Source organism: Pseudophryne corroboree, chromosome 4 (genome assembly GCF_028390025.1).
Source record: "Pseudophryne corroboree isolate aPseCor3 chromosome 4, aPseCor3.hap2, whole genome shotgun sequence".
Lineage (NCBI taxonomy): Eukaryota > Metazoa > Chordata > Amphibia > Anura > Myobatrachidae > Pseudophryne > Pseudophryne corroboree.
The window spans coordinates 852,110,554-852,130,262 of NC_086447.1; the positions used below are offsets into that span (position 1 = coordinate 852,110,554).

Consider the following 19,709-nt stretch of genomic DNA (forward strand, 5'->3'; position numbering starts at 1 on the left):
GGGTGGCAAATGGCCCATTATGGCCCCTTGTGATGAGTGGGGGGCTGGGCTGAAATTGGGCCCCTTAAAAGCCTCCCCTTGTGATGTGAATGATGGGGGCTGGGCTGAAATTGGGCCCTTAAAACCCCCCTTGTTATGCGATGGAGGCCGGGTTGAAGTTGGGCTCTTGCCTCCTCTTGTGTTTTGGTCAGCCACAGTTAAAAGGTTTAAAAGGTTAGAATAAATAGGGACGTTATTTAAATAGGCCGTCCCTCCTTGCCACCATACCATTTGTTTTAATAAAAGCTGACAATTCTATTGGCAAACATTATTCTGGTGTCAGTGTCAGTTATTTCTTTATGGATGTTGGTGTATGCGCATGAATGAAGAACAGTCTATGATAGACATTTTATCTATCTATCTATCTATCTATCTATCTATCTATCTATCTATCTGTCTGTCTGTTTATCTGTCTATCTATCTGTCTGTCTATCTGTCTGTCCCTCTCTGTCTGTCTGTCTGTCTATCTATCTATCTATCTATCTATCTATCTATCTATCTATCTATCTATCTATCTATCTCTGTCTGTCTGTCTATCTATCTATCTATCTACAGATTTATCTATCTACAGATCTACCTCATATCTATCTATCTCAAGGGCCCTACACACTGGCCGACATGACTGCACGATATGAATGATCTCGTTCATTAATGAACGAGATAACATTCATATCGTGCAGTGTGGAGGCTCCAGCGATGAACGATGCGCGGCCCCGTGCTCGTTCATCGCTGGTCCCCCGTCGGCTGTACATGCAGGACATTATGGACAATCTTGTCCATATTTGCCTGCACTTCAATGCAGCCGGGTGACGGGGGGAGTGAAGAAACTGACCCCCCCCCCGCCGCCGGGTCGCCCGTCGTCAGTATCCCCCATCGGGCAGCTCGGCGGCGGATCGGCCAGTGTGTAGGGCCTATCAGTAGAACAGCACAAGGTAATAATATTTTGAAAAAATCTTCAAGTAAATCCAACTAGTTTTCAGGCTTTATGTCCACTTAAATAACAGTGAAAAAAATGCTCTGTGTTTATGTCTTAGCAATTATTTGTATGACATAAGACAGGAATATGACATTTAACAGAGTGGAGAAAGGTTGAACTAGTTATTTTTCTTTTCATAGATCTTTTCACCATAGCATTCAGATGTGTTGTCATTTTCAAACTATTTAACCTTTCTTGTAAATTATTCATGTACATGATGTTGTGAAAGGAACTTGTAATTGGCACACAAATTTATTGGGCATACTATCAAAACAATGATATTATGATGGTAACTTTGTTGCCGGTGAAACACCTGCTACCACCTCCACATAGCAAACGTCCTTCACAGTGAGATCAATGTAACTGAAAGCGCTTGGTCTGTCTCCAGAATGTTATTAAAAAGTGTTATAGAACATCATTTTACAGAGATGCACAAACTACAATGATCGTTTCCATTTTATTCTGGGAAGCTTGTTTAGAGAACTGTTAATGTCTTGCTTTCCTCATCTAATTACTGTACATTTTCTGTTTCAGCATCATGCGTTTACAGTCTATCGGAGAGAAATTTGCCACTAGCACTGAAAATGTCAGATAAATGTCATTATCTTATGGCTGGATGGCACATTATTCGTGAGGTGCTGATGAAGGAAAAGATGAACTTTGTTATTGGCCTGGCTCCAGAAAATGACTGGTGGAAGAAACAAATTATAAAAAATAAAACAATTTAAAAAAAAAGTTAGAATAGGTTGGTTTATACAAATAAAAGTAAAATCTTTATTTACAAAAACAATAGGAAAAAACATATACAACAAATTACGACAAAACAACAAAGTGTGATCATTGTCAGAAGAACATTGACAGAGTATTCCTTAGCTGTGTAGCTACTAACATTTAATTGGTTTGGATGTTGAAATGTTTTCTGAATATGACCTCATCCCGAATGTAAAACAACTGCAAATGGAATGCTAATGTGACAATACGCACACCCACGCATGTTGCACCACTTTATTTTTTTTATCATCATCATCATCATCATCATCATCATCATCATCACTTACTCACTTCTAGGTGCAAGAGATCTTTCTCAATTTGCCATCCAGAATGCATATGCCCAGGGGTGGATTGGGCTCATTGGGTCATAAGATTCCTAGTAGGCCAGGGCATCTGTGGGGTCTGTTTGTGTGTTGTCACATGGCCTCTCCCTAACATGATCCAGTTCTATTGTATTACGTGTATAAGTGGCACTACTGTGGGAATTATGTGTAAGGGGCACTACTACTGCGGAAATTGTGTATAAGGGGCACTACTGTGGGCATTATGTGCATAAGTGGCACTACTGTGTGGCAAAATGTGTATAAGGAGCACTATTATGCAGCATTAGGTGAATACAGGGCACTACAGAGTGACATAATGTGAATAAGGGGCACTATGGTCTGTCTATGTACTATGTGGTGTAATATGAATCAGGGGTACTATGTGAGGTGTAATGTGAAATATATTATTTTATTAGGGGTATTAATGTGACCATGCCCTTTCCTTCTGAGACCACATCCCTCTTTTGCTACGCAAGCCTTTGGCGTGCACTGTCCCTTTAGTATGGGAGGTAGAGCACAAATCTATAGTTTGTAGGGGGGTGTCGAAAATCCTAGCACTGGCCCTGACTCCGCCTAATGGGAGTGGGGGTAGGTGGCAGGGGACATGAGATCCACCACCTCTCCTGGACTTTAGACCCTGTTTGAGCTACAGTTGTAATACTTTGCACCCATACTAAAAGTTCAGAAAATCAAGCTAATACGGCAGTTTCTCTATGACTTTCTGAATAATAAATTAGCCCCTTGGTATTGGATAATGAGAGAAACAAAGTTCAACTCAATAAAAACAAAATAGGTATTACACTGTACACTGGAACATTTTATACATATTCTCTTTAAAACTAATATAAATAAATGTAATCTCCATGTAGTGATTACTCCTCTAGGTGCCTTTGTACGTGTACTGTTGCATTACGGATAGAGAATGGAACTTACCCTACACTAAAGGAAAACAGCTTGGGTTGTGTGTGACTAACTACAACTGAAAGCATTTAGCAGAGACCTTCAAGCTTCTACATGACTACTAAACAAAGATTGGTTTCCATGACACCAATTAGGATAAAAGCAATAAATTGGAAAAGAAAATGTATTGTACTGTGCCTGCTAAGACGGCATCCTCTGCTAATATTCCACAGAATGCATGAGTAAATGCTTCACTTACAGTTAGCTGCGGTCCAGATAGCATCAATATATAAATAGGAAAATAACATACAGTATATCGAAGCAAAGCAATTGTCTTTGGGCGTGATTCAGAGATGGTCAGTAATGCAGCCATGATCGCAGCTGCGCTCTTAAGAGTGGTTGCAGAAATATGCAAATATTAATCTTAAGCCTTCCCTTTGTGCTTCACCATCTGACGGAGTGTACGAGCAATGAGACGCCCACTTTCATGCTCCATGGTCTGTGCAAATGCCATGGAGAATGTAAACACCCCAACATCAATGCAACATTGGTCAAACCATCGACATTTGTGGCATAGCGTAGGGTTTACTCTAGCTACTTTCCAGAAATCCAACTAAACAGAAGACACGCCCATGACACACCCATAACATGCCTATGAATTGGTCCCTTTTTGCATTTGCTTTATGAAATGCCCAGGGATCACAAACCTCTTCTCAAGTAAGAGGTGTAACTACCAGAGGCAGTGGAAGCATTGGCCTTAGGGTCCAGCTGTCAGGGGGTTACCAAGGAGGAAGGGGCGATGGGGCTGCTGAGCTAGGACAGATCTCTCTCCACATATTTCTCAGTGATTTGCTGCAGTCACTGCTGACTGCTGTCTTTTCTCACAAGCTCCCTTGGTAGCCCCCTTGGGCTGAAGAGTCTTGGAATATGTGATACCAGCAGCAGAGTGGGGCACATCAAAGTCTGTATATAGTAACTCATTCAGCTTGGATGACAATTGAGATGGGAAATTGTGATTTTCTCAATCCTGCTTCTGCTAAAAATCGAATATGAAGAGCCCCCCAGAAAGGTAAAAGACGCCACACCGATACAATCACAAAATTGCATACGCCATCGACAATTGTGGTTGACCAACAGCTACTCAGAATAATGAGAATGCAGTCACACCGGTGCCATGTTTTTAGTCGCAATACATTGCAACTGATGTCAGACACATACCCTGAAAATGGCTATGCTCAGACTGCGTTTTTAAAACCACTCCCCACAAATGCCATGTAAACACCCACAAACAGTCACTGCCTGTCAATCAAATTGCGATTGCATTTCACTAAATTGCGATTGCAATTTAGCCTTCATGCACGCGCATTGCGTTCACAGTGGATGCGCAGTTTGATGATAATCAATTGATTTACGGTTTTTAAATTTTGCAACTGAAGCTGAATAAGGTCCATAGTGAGCTACAGCTCTGCTGTTGTGTCTTATATGATGAAAGAAAGGAGAGCAGAAGTTGTTTTAAGGAAATGCAATAATTGTTAAATACATTTTTGTATGGCTTTATCAGTTGCAGCCAGCATCCAAAAATAAAGATTTGTTGTCGCCGCAATTAGCAACGATAATTAATCTTTATTCTCCCATACATAAAATTGGTGGTCCCTAGGATGGGCTTCCATAAAAGTCCATCCCGGGTACCACTGACATGTAAAGCATTGCAATCACATTACTTCCTCCTTTGCCCTTCTCAGCAGACGGACGGACGTCAGCACATGTGTAAGCCAGAACCACTGGGAGGGGGACACCACCGTCTATTTTGCCTCCTGGCATTTGGTATAAACTTATGCCCCTGTCTGAAGTGCTAGCTATGTTGTGTGGTAAGTAATTGGAAACGTAATTGGACATTTGGGTCATGGGTGTGCAATAATGGTTTCCAGGACTTTTCACACATGTGCAGTAGCAAAAATCGCTCAACTGTAGAAACATTGACACTATGTCCATCTCTGAATCCGGCCCACAATACCAATGTTCACATAGATTAGATATTATTTGCAAATGTGCATACACAAAAACCTGCATCACCTGGACGGTGACTGGAAAGAGGCCAACAGTGCATTCAAAAATGATCCGTTCAGTGGGAGTATTATGGGAGTGTTGCTGTTGTGTCAACGCAAATGTCTGCATTCCCAGCGCACAGCTGCAAGCATAGGAGGTTGTGGTCAGACGGAGACACTGCACCTGCCATAGGGCTGCTATAGTTAACTGCATTACGAATCTTTTATAACTGACTTTACCACAAGAACATCAATAATGTAGAGAGTTAAAAGCCCTGATAGTATACCAGCCCCCAATGCCTAAGAGATGTATTGGTGCAAAGTCCCGATCCCTAAACCGCCTGGTCAGAGAATTGTGAATATTAAACATGTTGAAAAATCCTGATTCTCTTGACCCGCACCGTTTTTTTGGTTGGCATTGGGGAATCAGGCATTTTTAAAAATGTTTAATTTACATACATCAGCGGTGGCTGATGTATGGAGTCCATAACTTAATAACCACTTTGGAGGGGCTCATTCATATATGATTACTGGGCTGCTAATTTTGCTGTCCTGCAATCAGATAGTCGCCGCCTCCAGAGGGAGTGTATATTCGCCATGCAAGTGTGCGATCCTATGTGTACGCCGAGCTGCTAAAATCCACTTTGTGCAGTGTGTGCGCAGCCCAGGACTTACTCCTCCAGTGCGATCACATCAGGCTGATCAGGGCCAGAGCTGATATCAGACACCCTCCCTGAAAACTCTTGGGCACACCTGCATTTTTCCAGACACTCCCAGTTAATGGTCAGTTACTACCCACAAACAGCCTCCTCCTGTCAATCACATTGTGAACGCCTGTGCGGTCGGATTTTTCGCACCATCCCATCGCTGAACGACGATGCCCTTTGTTGCTGTCCAACGCGCATGAGCATTGTGTTGCATACGCATGCACAGTTACTACCTGATCCTCCATTGTGCGAAAACACACAGCAGCAATAGATCTGAATGAACCCCTGGGGCTCCTAAGAACAATGTTTTTGGTTATTTGCTCAAATACCAGCCCTAGACCAAGGACACCATTTTTTTAGTGTTTATTAGGCTAGATATTGGGGATGTTATTATGCAGCACATTGGGGGTCATTCCGAGTTGTTCGCTCGTTATTTTTTTCTCGCAACGGAGCGATTAGTCGCTAATGCGCATGCGCAATGTCCGCAGTGCGACTGCGCCAAGTAAATTTGCTATGCAGTTAGGTATTTTACTCACGGCATTACGAGGTTTTTTCTTCGTTCTGGTGATCGTAATGTGATTGACAGGAAGTGGATGTTTCTGGGCGGAAACTGGCCGTTTTATGGGTGTGTGCGAAAAAACGCTACCGTTTCTGGGAAAAATGCGGGAGTGGCTGGAGAAACGGGGGAGTGTCTGGGTGAACGCTGGGTGTGTTTGTGACGTCAAACCAGGAACGACACTGACTGAACTGATCGCAGATGCCGAGTAAGTCTGGAGCTACTCAGAAACTGCTAAGAAGTGTCTATTCGCAATTCTGCTAATCTTTCGTTCGCAATTTTGATAAGCTAAGATTCACTCCCAGTAGGCGGCGGCTTAGCGTTTGCAAAGCTGCTAAAAGCAGCTTGCGAGCGAACAACTCGGAATGACCCCCATTGTTGTTATATTGAGCAAAAGGGCTTTATGGTTTTGTAGGCCTAGAATGCTAAATATTGATTTTAATTCCAAGATATATTTTATCTCATGCTGTCCCTGATATGGTCTCAGTAATGCAGAAGATTCTTAATCTAAGTTTATATAGTACCATAATGACCTAAGATAGTTGGGCGTGTGTGTGTGTGTGTGTGTGTGTGTGTGTGTGTGTGTGTGCCTAGGAGGGTGATTCAGACCTGATTGTAGATGTGCTAAATTTAGCACATCTGCAATCAGATTCTCTGACATACGGGGGACGCCCAGCAAACGGATAGTCCGCCCCGCATGTCAGAACCTCCACCCCCGCACGAGTGCAAAAGCATCGCACGGCGGCGATGCTTTTGCACCCACCAAGTACCCGCCATGTTCTGGGTCGCAGCGGCTGCCTGTGACATCACGCAGCCACCGCAGCCCACCCCCGCAATGATCCGGACATGCCTGCATTGTCCGGACCATGCCCCACCAACGGTGTTCTAACACCGTTGGCACGGCCCCCTCCTGCCCCGCTACCACCTCTGCCTGTCAATCAGGCAGAGGTGATCAAACCAGTGAGATGCTTTCGCATCTTACTGCATGCGCACATGCAGTGCGGCCGCTGCGCAATGGGCATTAGGCTATGACCACTGCCACTGCAGTGATCAGGTCTGAATTAGTTTGTTTGTTTGTTTGTGTATGTGCAGAGGTGGAACTACTGGCGGTGCATTGCACCAGGACCACAGCAGTGAAGGGGGCCCGCAGCATTACAGTGAGTCAGACATTATACCTTATGCTGCCATCACCGCCTGCCTGTCCCTGCTCCACACTATGGAATGCCAGTCCCCCAGTAATGCAGAGCAGCTGAATAAGGCTGAGCTGGCAGCTGCTGTCTGAGTGCAATCCAGCCAGAGGGAGAGGAAGGGCCGCAATCCTTTCTCCTCTCCCAATTGCTCCAATCCGGCTTCCATACTGAGACTGTCCTTGCCGCCAGCACTGGGGATCTGATGCTGGGGATTTGATGCTGGGGATCCACTCTGCCTCTCACTGTCACCCACTGCCTGTCATCTTCTCCTGGTCACCTACTGCCTCTCTCTGGTATCGCCCACTGCCTCTCACCATCGCCCATTTTGTCACCCACTCTGTCATTCTCGCCCTGTCATCCACTGCCTGTCACCATCTACCTCTCACCCATGGTCTCTCTTTCACCTTCTCCTTGTCACCCACTTCTTGTTACCCAGTCACCCTCTCCCCATCATCTACTGCCTCTCCCTATCTGACTCTCCCTTTCACCCTATCCTGTCACCAACTGCCTGTCACCCTCTCTTGGTCACCCACTGCCTCTCCCTGTCACCCACTCCCTGTCACCCATTGCCCCTCCCCATCACCCTTTCCCTGTCACCCACTGCCTCCCCCTGTCACCCTCTGCCATATGGCATATTATGATCTTGGAGTGGGGTAGCGGAGGGGAGCCACATATTTTTGTACCTGGGCCCATCACTCACAAGTTCCGCCACTGTGTATGTATGTGTGGTTTGAAAAGATCTTTTGATTTCCTTATTTAATACTAATTAACTTTTCACCAAACTGTAGTGTGCTGTAGTTCTTGATTCTACTTACAATGTATTGAGGTGTAATTTTATGTAACAAACAATTGTCATATCCGTATTTTCAGCCAAATTAGAAGAAACTAGAAGAGAACATTCAAATGCAAGAACCAATTACTTTTTCAATTTATACTAGTTTGTTCAGTGCAAACATCAGCTGCCTAATAATGAAGTCATTGGCAGTCAGAGTTAAAATTTTAAACATGCTTAAATAGGTTAAAGCGCTAAGAAAATACTTCAGGAAGAGAGAAGCAGAAAAAGACATGCTGTACAGGTTGAACATAAATGTAGGATTTTAGTGCCAGTGCTACGAACCGCTGGCAGCTGCTGCATTTATCTAGCTATTGGCTTCATGTCGCAGAGCTGGCTCATTTCACTGTTTGGCAACGTTACATATACTTGGTGTCCAAGCATATAGAAGACAGACAGGAAATGTACAGGGAGATGTACAGAATCGAACATTCTAAAGCGTGGAGAAGTTGCCTATAGCAACTAATAAGCTTCTAGATAGCATTTCTAGTAGAGATGAGCGGGTTCGGTTCCTCGGAATCCGAACCCCCCCGAACTTCAGCCTTTTTACACGGGTCCGAGGCAGACTCGGATCTTCCCGCCTTGCTCGGCTAACCCGAGCGCGCCCAAACGTCATCATCCCGCTGTCGGATTCTCGCGAGGCTCGTATTCTATCGCGAGACTCGGATTCTATATAAGGAGCCGCGCGTCGCCGCCATTTTCACACGTGCATTGAGATTGATAGGGAGAGGACGTGGCTGGCGTCCTCTCCGTTTAGATAGTGAGACACTTGATTTACTAGTAATTTAATTTTAGTAATTTTGGGGAGCATTAGGAGTACTCAGAGAGTGCAGAGTTTTGCTGATAGTTATACTAGTGACCACCAGTTTTATTTATTATTTAAAATCCATTCTCTGCCTGAAAAAAAACGATACACAGTCACATACCATATCTGTGCTCAGCCTCAGTGTGCTGCATGATAATATCATCTATGTATATCTGACTGTGCTGAGTAGTGCTCACTGCTCACACAGCTTAATTGTGGGGGAGACTGGGGAGCAGTTATAGCAGGAGTACATAACAGTGCACACTTTTGCTGCCAGTGTGACTGACCAGTGACCACCAGTATATTGTCTGCCTGAAAAAGTTAAACACTCGTGTGGTGTTTTTTTTTTTATTCAATAAACGCATTCTGCTGACAGACAGTGTCCAGCAGGTCCGTCATTCATTATATTATAATATATACCTGCAGTAGTGATATATATATATTTTTTATATCATTATCATCCAGTCTATACTAGCAAACGCAGTACGGTAGTCCACGGCTGTAGCTACCTCTGTGTCGGCAGTGCTCGTCCATAATTGTATACCAACCTGTGGTGGTTTTTTTTTTTTCTATCTTCTTCATACTAGTAGTTTAGGAGTCTGCTGCTGACAGTGTCCAGCAGGTCCGTCATTATATAATATATACCTGTCCTGCAGTAGTGATATATATATATTTTTTTTATATCATTATCATCCAGTCTATACTAGCAGACGCAGTACGGTAGTCCACGGCTGTAGCTACCTCTGTGTCGGCAGTCACTCGTCATCCATAAGTATACTTTTATCCATCCATCTCCATTGTTTACCTGAGGTGCCTTTTAGGTGTGCCTATTAAAATATGGAGAACAAAAATGTTGAGGTTCCAAAAATAGGGAAAGATCAAGATCGACTTCCACCTCGTGCTGAAGCTGCTGCCACTAGTCATGGCCGAGACGATGAAATGCCATCAACGTCGTCTGCCAAGGCCGATGCCCAATGTCATAGTACAGAGCATGTAAAATCCAAAACACCAAATATCAGTAAAAAAAGGACTCAAAAATCTAAAATAAAATCGTCGGAGGAGAAGCGTAAACTTGCCAATATGCCATTTACCACACGGAGTGGCAAGGAACGGCTGAGGCCCTGGCCTATGTTCATGGCTAGTGGTTCAGCTTCACATGAGGATGGAAGCACTCAGCCTCTCGCTAGAAAAATGAAAAGACTTAAGCTGGCAAAAGCACAGCAAAGAACTGTGCGTTCTTCAAAATCACAAATCCACAAGGAGAGTCCAATTGTGTCGGTTGCGATGCCTGACCTTCCCAACACTGGACGTGAAGAGCATGCACCTTCCACCATTTGCACGCCCCCTGCAAGTGCTGGAAGGAGCACCCGCAGTCCAGTTCCTGATAGTCAGATTGAAGATGTCAGTGTTGAAGTACACAAGGATGAAGAGGATATGGGTGTTGCTGGCGCTGGGGAGGAAATTGACCAGGAGGATTCTGATGGTGAGGTGGTTTGTTTAAGTCAGGCACCCGGGGAGACACCTGTTGTCCGTGGGAGGAATATGGCCATTGACATGCCTGGTGAAAATACCAAAAAAATCAGCTCTTCGGTGTGGAAGTATTTCAACAGAAATGCGGACAACATTTGTCAAGCCGTGTGTTGCCTTTGTCAAGCTGTAATAAGTAGGGGTAAGGACGTTAACCACCTCGGAACATCCTCCCTTATACGTCACCTGCAGCGCATTCATCATAAGTCAGTGACAAGTTCAAAAACTTTGGGCGACAGCGGAAGCAGTCCACTGACCAGTAAATCCCTTCCTCTTGTAACCAAGCTCACGCAAACCACCCCACCAACTCCCTCAGTGTCAATTTCCTCCTTCCCCAGGAATGCCAATAGTCCTGCAGGCCATGTCACTGGCGATTCTGACGAGTCCTCTCCTGCCTGGGATTCCTCCGATGCATCCTTGCGTGTAACGCCTACTGCTGCTGGCGCTGCTGTTTTTGCTGCTGGGAGTCGATGGTCATCCCAGAGGGGAAGTCGTAAGACCACTTTTACTACTTCCACCAAGCAATTGACTGTCCAACAGTCCTTTGCGAGGAAGATGAAATATCACAGCAGTCATCCTGCTGCAAAGCGGATAACTGAGGCCTTGGCATCCTGGGCGGTGAGAACCGTGGTTCCGGTATCCATCATTACTGCAGAGTCAACTATAGACTTGTTTGAGGTACTGTGTCCCCGGTACCAAATACCATCTAGGTTCCATTTCTCTAGGCAGGCGATACCGAAAATGTACACAGACCTCAGAAAAAGAATCACCAGTGTCCTAAAAAATGCAGTTGTACCCAATGTCCACTTAACCACGGACATGTGGACAAGTGGAGCAGGGCAGACTGAGGACTATATGACTGTGACAGCCCACTGGGTAGATGTATGGACTCCCGCCGCAAGAACAGCAGCGGCGGCACCAGTAACAGCATCTCGCAAACGCCAACTCTTTCCTAGGCAGGCTACGCTTTGTATCACCGCTTTCCAGAATACGCACACAGCTAAAAACCTCTTACGGCAACTGAGGAAGATCATCGCAGAATGGCTTACCCCAATTGGACTCTCCTGTGGATTTGTGGCATCGGACAACGCCAGCAATATTGTGTGTGCATTAAATATGGGCAAATTCCAGCACGTCCCATGTTTTGCACATACCTTGAATTTGGTGGTGCAGAATTATTTAAAAAACGAGAGGGGCGTGCAAGAGATGCTGTCGGTGGCCAGAAGAATTGCGGGACACTTTCGGCGTACAGGCACCACGTACAGAAGACTGGAGCAACACCAAAAACGCCTGAACCTGCCCTGCCATCATCTGAAGCAAGAAGTGGTAACGAGGTGGAATTCAACCCTCTATATGCTTCAGAGGTTGGAGGAGCAGCAAAAGGCCATTCAAGCCTATACAACTGAGCACGATATAGGAGGTGGAATGCACCTGTCTCAAGCGCAGTGGAGAATTATTTCAACGTTGTGCAAGGTTCTGCAACCTTTTGAACTTGCCACACGTGAAGTCAGTTCAGACAATGCCAGCCTGAGTCAGGTCATTCCCCTCATCAGGCTTTTGCAGAAGAAGCTGGAGACATTGAAGGAGGAGCTAACACAGAGCGATTCCGCTAGGCATGTGGGACTTGTGGATGGAGCCCTTAATTCGCTTAACAAGGATTCACGGGTGGTCAATCTGTTGAAATCAGAGCACTACATTTTGGCCACCGTGCTCGATCCTAGATTTAAAACCTACCTTGGATCTCTCTTTCCGGCAGACACAAGTCTGCAGGGGTTCAAAGAACTGCTGGTGAGAAAATTGTCAAGTCAAGCGGAACGCGACCTGTCAACATCTCCTCCTTCACATTCTCCCGCAACTGGGGGTGCGAGGAAAAGGCTCAGAATTCCGAGCCCACCCGCTGGCGGTGATGCAGGGCAGCCTGGAGCGACTGCTGATGCTGACATCTGGTCCGGACTGAAGGACCTGCCAACGATTACGGACATGTCGTCTACTGTCACTGCATATGATTCTCTCCCCATTGAAAGAATGGTGGAGGATTATATGAGTGACCGCATCCAAGTAGGCACGTCAGACAGTCCGTACGTATACTGGCAGGAAAAAGAGGCAATTTGGAGGCCCTTGCACAAACTGGCTTTATTCTACCTAAGTTGCCCTCCCACAAGTGTGTACTCGGAAAGAGTGTTTAGTGCCGCGCTCACCTTGTCAGCAATCGGCGTACGAGGTTACTTCCAGAAAATGTGGAGAAGATGATGTTCATTAAAATGAATTATAATCAATTCCTCCATGGAGACATTCACCAGCAGCAATTGCCTCCACAAAGTACACAGGGAGCTGTGATGGTGGATTCCAGTGGGGACGAATTGATAATCTGTGAGGAGGGGGATGTACACGGTGATGAATCGGAGGATGATGATGAGGTGGACATCTTGCCTCTGTAGAGCCAGTTTGTGCAAGGAGATATTAATTGCTTCTTTTTTGGTGGGGGTCCAAACCAACCCGTCATTTCAGTCACAGTCGTGTGGCAGACCCTGTCACTGAAATGATGGGTTGGTTAAAGTGTGCATGTCCTGTTTATACAACATAAGGGTGGGTGGGAGGGCCCAAGGACAATTTCATCTTGCACCTCTTTTTTCTTTCATTTTTCTTTGCGTCATGTGCTGTTTGGGGAGTGGTTTTTGGAAGGGCCAGCCTGCGTGACACTGCAGTGCCACTCCTAGATGGGCCAGGTGTTTGTGTCGGCCACTAGGGTCGCTGAGCTTACTCACACAGCTACCTCATTGCGCCTCTTTGCGCCTCTTTTTTTTCTTCTTTGCGTCATGTGCTGTTTGGGGAGTATTTTTTGGAAGGGCCATCCTGCCTGACACTGCAGTGCCACGCCTAGATGGGCCAGGTGTTTGTGTCGGCCACTTGGGTCGCTGAGCTTAGTCACACAGCTACCTCATTGCGCCTCTTTTTTTCTTTGCGTCATGTGCTGTTTGGGGAGTGTTTTTTGGAAGGGCCATCCTGCGTGACACTGCAGTGCCACTCCTAGATGGGCCAGGTGTTTGTGTCGGCCACTTGGGTCGCTGAGCTTAGTCATCCAGCGACCTCGGTGCAAATTTTAGGACTAAAAATAATATTGTGAGGTGTGAGGTGTTCAGAATAGACTGAAAATGAGTGGAAATTATTGTTATTGAGGTTAATAATACTTTGGGATCAAAATTACCCCCAAATTCTATGATTTAAGCTGTTTTTTAGGGTTTTTTTGAAAAAAACACCCGAATCCAAAACACACCCGAATCCGACAAAAAAAATTCGGTGAGGTTTTGCCAAAACGCGTTCGAACCCAAAACACGGCCGCGGAACCGAACCCAAAACCAAAACACAAAACCCGAAAAACCCGAAAAATTTCCGGTGCACATCTCTAATTTCTAGTACATTCTATAAAATGATACGTAGAAGCTGCTTGGGTTGTTTTAAAAGTGGCTCTGGTCAGTTCCATTATACAGCATGGAAAGGGAAGGACTACAGTAGCCAGATATTTCTACATAATAAACTAGACACTGACATCTTGGTTTTCTCAATACAAACCAGAAATGTAAATTGAAAGATTTTTATTTATTTGTTTACATTTGTCTATACTTTTTAAAAATGTATTGTAAATCTATTTTTAAATAGTTTGCTGCTGCTTATTCTTGGCCATGGTTGTAGCATACAGTATGGTGCCTGAATGGCATCTATCTATTCAAGAGCACTTTCAATGTACAGTGTTCCCTAACCTGGAAGCTGGAGTTACTGTAGGGCGCGGTCCTTGCATCATAAGGTACATGGAGTGGATGTCACCCCTGGAACTCTACATGGTGCTATGGAAGTAACAAGCTGCAAGTACAGATGGAGTCACACTCATCTAGTGTGGCTTCATAACAAACGTGCACTCCCGGCGGGACTAGACGATCCGGCGCGTAGCCCAGCTATGGGAGTGCACAGAGACGCTCCCATTGTAGTGAATGAGGCATGTATGCGTCTCACACACATGTGTGTCCCATTTACAGCGATAGGCAGGACTCGGTGGGCACGCTGGGGCACAGACGGAGCCACAATTAGCGTGGATCAATCTGTATGCATGAACTTTACGTCACTTGGAACATCCTAGTGGTGCCAATATCTAAGCCAGGTGTCACCTGTATTTAGTGTACCTTAAACACCAGCCTGCGAGCCAAATATAGCTTCCTGGTCTTCGTGACATCATGATGCCATGTGTCTGGGATTTGGAGACAGCAGGGCGCATTAGTATCTTGTAGAGATAAGCAGTTCGATTTTGTTGAAAACTGAATACACCTTTTTTCAATACTAACAGCTGAAATAGTTGACAATAAGCTTAGCCCTAATTTGCCTTACTGCCTGCCTTCCAATTTCTGTGCACACATAGTCAGTTGTTGTTAAATAAACCCTCTGCCTGCTCCCTGTTTTCTGCATAATCTGGAGGGAGTGGTTTATTTAATGCACAATTATGCAACAGACGGCAGCAGAGCACAACAGCACAATTTTGCCAAATGATATAATAATATGCATTCCAAATAATTGAAAAACAAAACAAAACAAAAACAAAGATGCATTCTGTTATGGATTGGGTGGCTCTAAGTATCTATGCTCAGCAGGAGTTTGTGGATTTGACAAAGGAGTCAGAAGCCAAGAGCAACAGCCATAGACTAAATACCCTTTTTTGGTGGAAGGGCAACAAATTAGAACAACATAGTAACATTTACTATTAGCTGCTCTATTAGCACATACTGGTATCTTACACTTCAACCATCCCTCTGGCATTTGTCCCACAATAATGTTTGAAGAGGGATGAATTGCTGAAGATGTAGGCATCATGGGTTGAATCAGGATAGCTAGTTACAACACTCATGATTTTAAATTTCTATATATTTTCCAGCCAAATTGGCCAGTATTGTGCTCTTGTTCTATATATTGCACATTAATGGAATAAGTATGATGTGTATAAGTATAAATATGTGCACTATTCAACTCATAAAGCTGCTTATGGTGCTCTGATTGATCCTCCAGGGTTATCTCAGTCAGGTGGTGATTTGCATTATGCAGTTAGGTGCACAATATACCATAACCTTGGGCATTCATTATTACTACTTCCACACTGCCCTACATGCTTTTGGGTACTTATAAAGTTATCACTATAAATTTCCTACCATTAGAATGGGTTGTGAAGCAAAAAATCGAATGTGTTACATCATTCTAAACATTTGGGGATTTGAGGTTTGATTTGGAGTTCGATTTAGAGTTCGATTTCAAATGGAATTTTAGTAAATGAGAAGATTTTATGTTGTGCTATGGGAAAACATCAATGTTTTTCAGAAATTCAATTTCTATTAGGATATGAGTTGAATCTGCCATTAGAATTGATTTGACATTCGATTTTGTCTTTAGTAAATCTGTTCAATCTAAAACGAATGGAAATTGAATGTCAAATCTCTTGAATCACCAAAATCGAACTTTAGTAAATTTTGCCCCATGTCTCTCAGTGTATGGTTAGTAGGATGTGCAGTGAACACTTTTCGGGTTTTGTATTTTGGTTTTGGATCTGGGTCTCTGCTCGTGTTTTGGATCTGGATTGGTTTTGCCAAAACCACCCTTTCTGGTTTTGGTTTTGGATCTGGATGGTAAAAAAAAACAAACAGCTAAAATCACAGAATTTAGGGGTAATTTTGATCCTAAGGTATTATTAACCTCAATAACAGGCAAGAGGTGACATCTTCTGATGGGGAAGGACCATACCGGGGTGAGGAAACATAGAAACATAGAATTTGACGGCAGATAAGAACCACTTGGCCCATCTAGTCTGCCCTTTTTTTTTTATCCTTTAGGTAATCTCAACCCTTTTTGAACCTTAATTCTTTGTAAGGATATTAATATGCCTATCCCAAGCATGTTTAAATTGCTCTACAGTCTTAGCCTCTACCACCTCTGATGGGAGACTATTCCACTTATCCACTACCCTTTCTGTGAAGTAATTTTTCCTTAAATTTCCCTGAACCTGCCTTCCTCCAGTTTCAGTGTATGTCCTCGAGTTCTAATACTTCTCTTCATTTGAAGAATGTTTCCCTCCTTAACTTTGTTAAAACCTTTGGTATATTTGAAAGTTTCTATCATGTCCCCCCTTTCCCTTCTCTCCTCCATACTATACATGTTATGATCTTTCAGCCTTTTCGGGTAAGTTTTGTGATGTAGGCCATGCACCATTTTAGTTGCCCTTCTTTGTACACTCTCTAATGTATTTATATCCTTCTACAGATATGGTCTCCAGAACTGGACGCTGTATTCCAGATGAGGCCGTACCAATGACCTATACAGTGGCATTATTACTTCTCTTTCCCTGCTACTGATTCCTCTCCCTATAAAACCAAGCATCTGACTTGCCTTTCTCAATGCTTTGTTGCATTGCTTTGCTGCTGCAAATGGAGTCTGCTTCAGATAGCCTTGATGTGTCATGTTTTAGCTTGGAGTTGGTGGACCTGAACTGGATTCTGGAACTGTTGGTGGACTGGAGGCAGAGTGGAGGAAACTAAAGTTTCTTACCATAGGCTAATGAAACTAGGCAGGGTACGGTCTATGGCTTGGTAGAGAAGAAATGGTCGAGTTAGAGCACTAGACCAGTCTTAGCATGAGTTAGGTTTAGAGTTAGGTTCTGTCTGGATCAGAGCTGAGAGGCATGTGCCCTGCAGTTGAACTGGAACCAATGGAGACAAAACCTGGTCAAATACTGCAATGAACTTAAACCGAGATGGAACTGGAGGAGACAGAACGGAATGCACTGTGATCGGGCTGGTACCAGTGGAGACAAAATCTGAGTTGGAACTGGAATACACTGTGACTAGGCTGGAACTGTGGAGACAGAATCAGGGCTGGTACCAGAATGCACTGTGAACAGGCTGTTACAAGTGGAGATAGAATCCGGGCTGGTGATGCAGCTGAAGGCGCCTATTACATGTAGACGCCTCCTGCTGCTGTAGTGATCTGACCTATGTCCTAGGACGCAGGTATCGGATCACTCATACACCATTGGGTGGCTTGTGGCACCCATGGGGACACCAAGCCGCCCATGAGCATGGTTGAGTATTGTTTTTTTTTACTTGAGGGACATGTTGTCTTAACTGCAATTAAGTTGACTAAAAGTGGCTGCATTGTTATGATGCAGCAGAAGTGTGATTTACTACCTTATACCAATGCTTGATGCTCTACCCACTTTTTTTTATTAGTGTTGGCAATGCACCAGCCCCATGCTACTGTAGGTACAAGGGATCCATATGAAACAGGATTCCCTTTTCCTTATGCAGAAGTCAGAATAGCACATGCCCATGACACTTCCATGACACTCCCACATGCAGGGCCATCTAATGTATAGACACACTTGGCAGCTGCCTGGGGCCCCACAAATCTAGACTTCCCAGCCTAAAGCCAGACCATGAATGACAGCATGCTGATTGGTGGCTGGCTGGAGCTATCCACCAATCAGAGTGCTGACACCCATTCACTGCATGAAAGCATATAGAGAGACTGTGCAAGGCTGCAGGTGGGGCAAGTTATGATGTTTTAAATTGGTTCCCATAAATGGGTGTATAGTAGTGATGAGCAGGTTCGGTTTCTCGGAAACCGAACCCCCCCGAACTTCAACGCTTTTTACACGGGTCCGAGGCAGACTCGGATCTTCCCGCCTTGCTCGGTTAACCCGAGCGCGCCCAAACGTCATCATCCCGCTGTCGGATTCTCGCGAGGCTCGGATTCTATCGCGAGACTCGGATTCTATATAAGGAGCCGCGCGTCGCCGCCATTTTCACACGTGCATTGAGATTGATAGGGAAAGGACGTGGCTGGCGTCCTCTCCGTTTAGAGTAGACTAGAGAGTAGTAGAGACACTTGATTTACTAATTTTGGGGAGCATATTAGGAGTACTACTTGCTGATAGTGTGACCAGTGACCACAAGTTTAATTAATCCGTTCTCTGCCTGAAAAAAAAAACGATACACAGTGTGACACAGTCACATACCATATCTGTGCTCAGCCTCAGTGTGCTGCATCATCTATGTAATACTGTATATCTGACTGTGCTGAGTGCTAACTGCTCACACAGCTTAATTGTGGGGGAGACTGGGGAGCAGTTATAGCAGGAGTACATATTTTAACAGTGCACACTTTTGCTGCCAGAGTGCCACTGCCAGTGTGACTGACCAGTGACCACTGACCACCAGTATATTGTGATTGTCTGCCTGAAAAAGTTAAACACTCGTCGTGTGGTGTTTTTATTCTATAAACGCATTCTGCTGACAGTGTCCAGCAGGTCCGTCATTATATAATATATACCTGTCCGGCTGCAGTAGTGATATATATATATTTTTTATATCATTATCATCCAGTCTATATTAGCACTGCAGCAGACGCAGTACGGTAGTCCACGGCTGTAGCTACCTCTGTGTCGGCAGTCGCTCGTCCATCCATAATTGTATACCACCTACCCGTGGTGTTTTTTTTTTTTTCTATCTTCTTGATACTAGTAGCTTACTTTAGGAGTCTGCAGTGCTGAGCTGACAGTGTCCAGCAGGTCCGTCATTATATAATATATACCTGTCCGGCTGCAGTAGTGATATATATATATTTTTTATATCATTATCATCCAGTCTATATTAGCAGCAGACGCAGTACGGTAGTCCACGGCTGTAGCTATCTCTGTGTCGGCAGTCGCTCGTCCATCCATAATTGTATACCACCTACCCGTGGTGTTTTTTTTTCTTTCTATCTTCTTGATACTAGTAGCTTACTTTAGGAGTCTGCAGTGCTGAGCTGACAGTGTCCAGCAGGTCCGTCATTATATAATATATACCTGTCCGGCTGCAGTAGTGATATATATATATTTTATATCTCATTATCATCCAGTCTATATTAGCAGCAGACGCAGTACGGTAGTCCACGGCTGTAGCTACCTCTGTGTCGGCAGTCGCTCGTCCATCCATAATTGTATACCACCTACCCGTGGTGTTTTTTTC

At 44.5% G+C, this 19,709-nt stretch overlaps 1 long non-coding RNA gene across 1 annotated transcript in view; it reads right to left on the reverse strand.

Moving 5' to 3' along the window:
* Positions 1-1,312: 1,312 nt before the first annotated feature.
* The window catches only part of LOC134911835 (uncharacterized), a 143,970-nt gene continuing 125,573 nt past the window's right edge, over positions 1,313-19,709 (reverse strand). The window contains exon 3 of the long non-coding RNA XR_010176883.1: positions 1,313-1,703. This is a non-coding gene — a long non-coding RNA (uncharacterized LOC134911835). The remainder of the gene's footprint in view (positions 1,704-19,709) is intronic.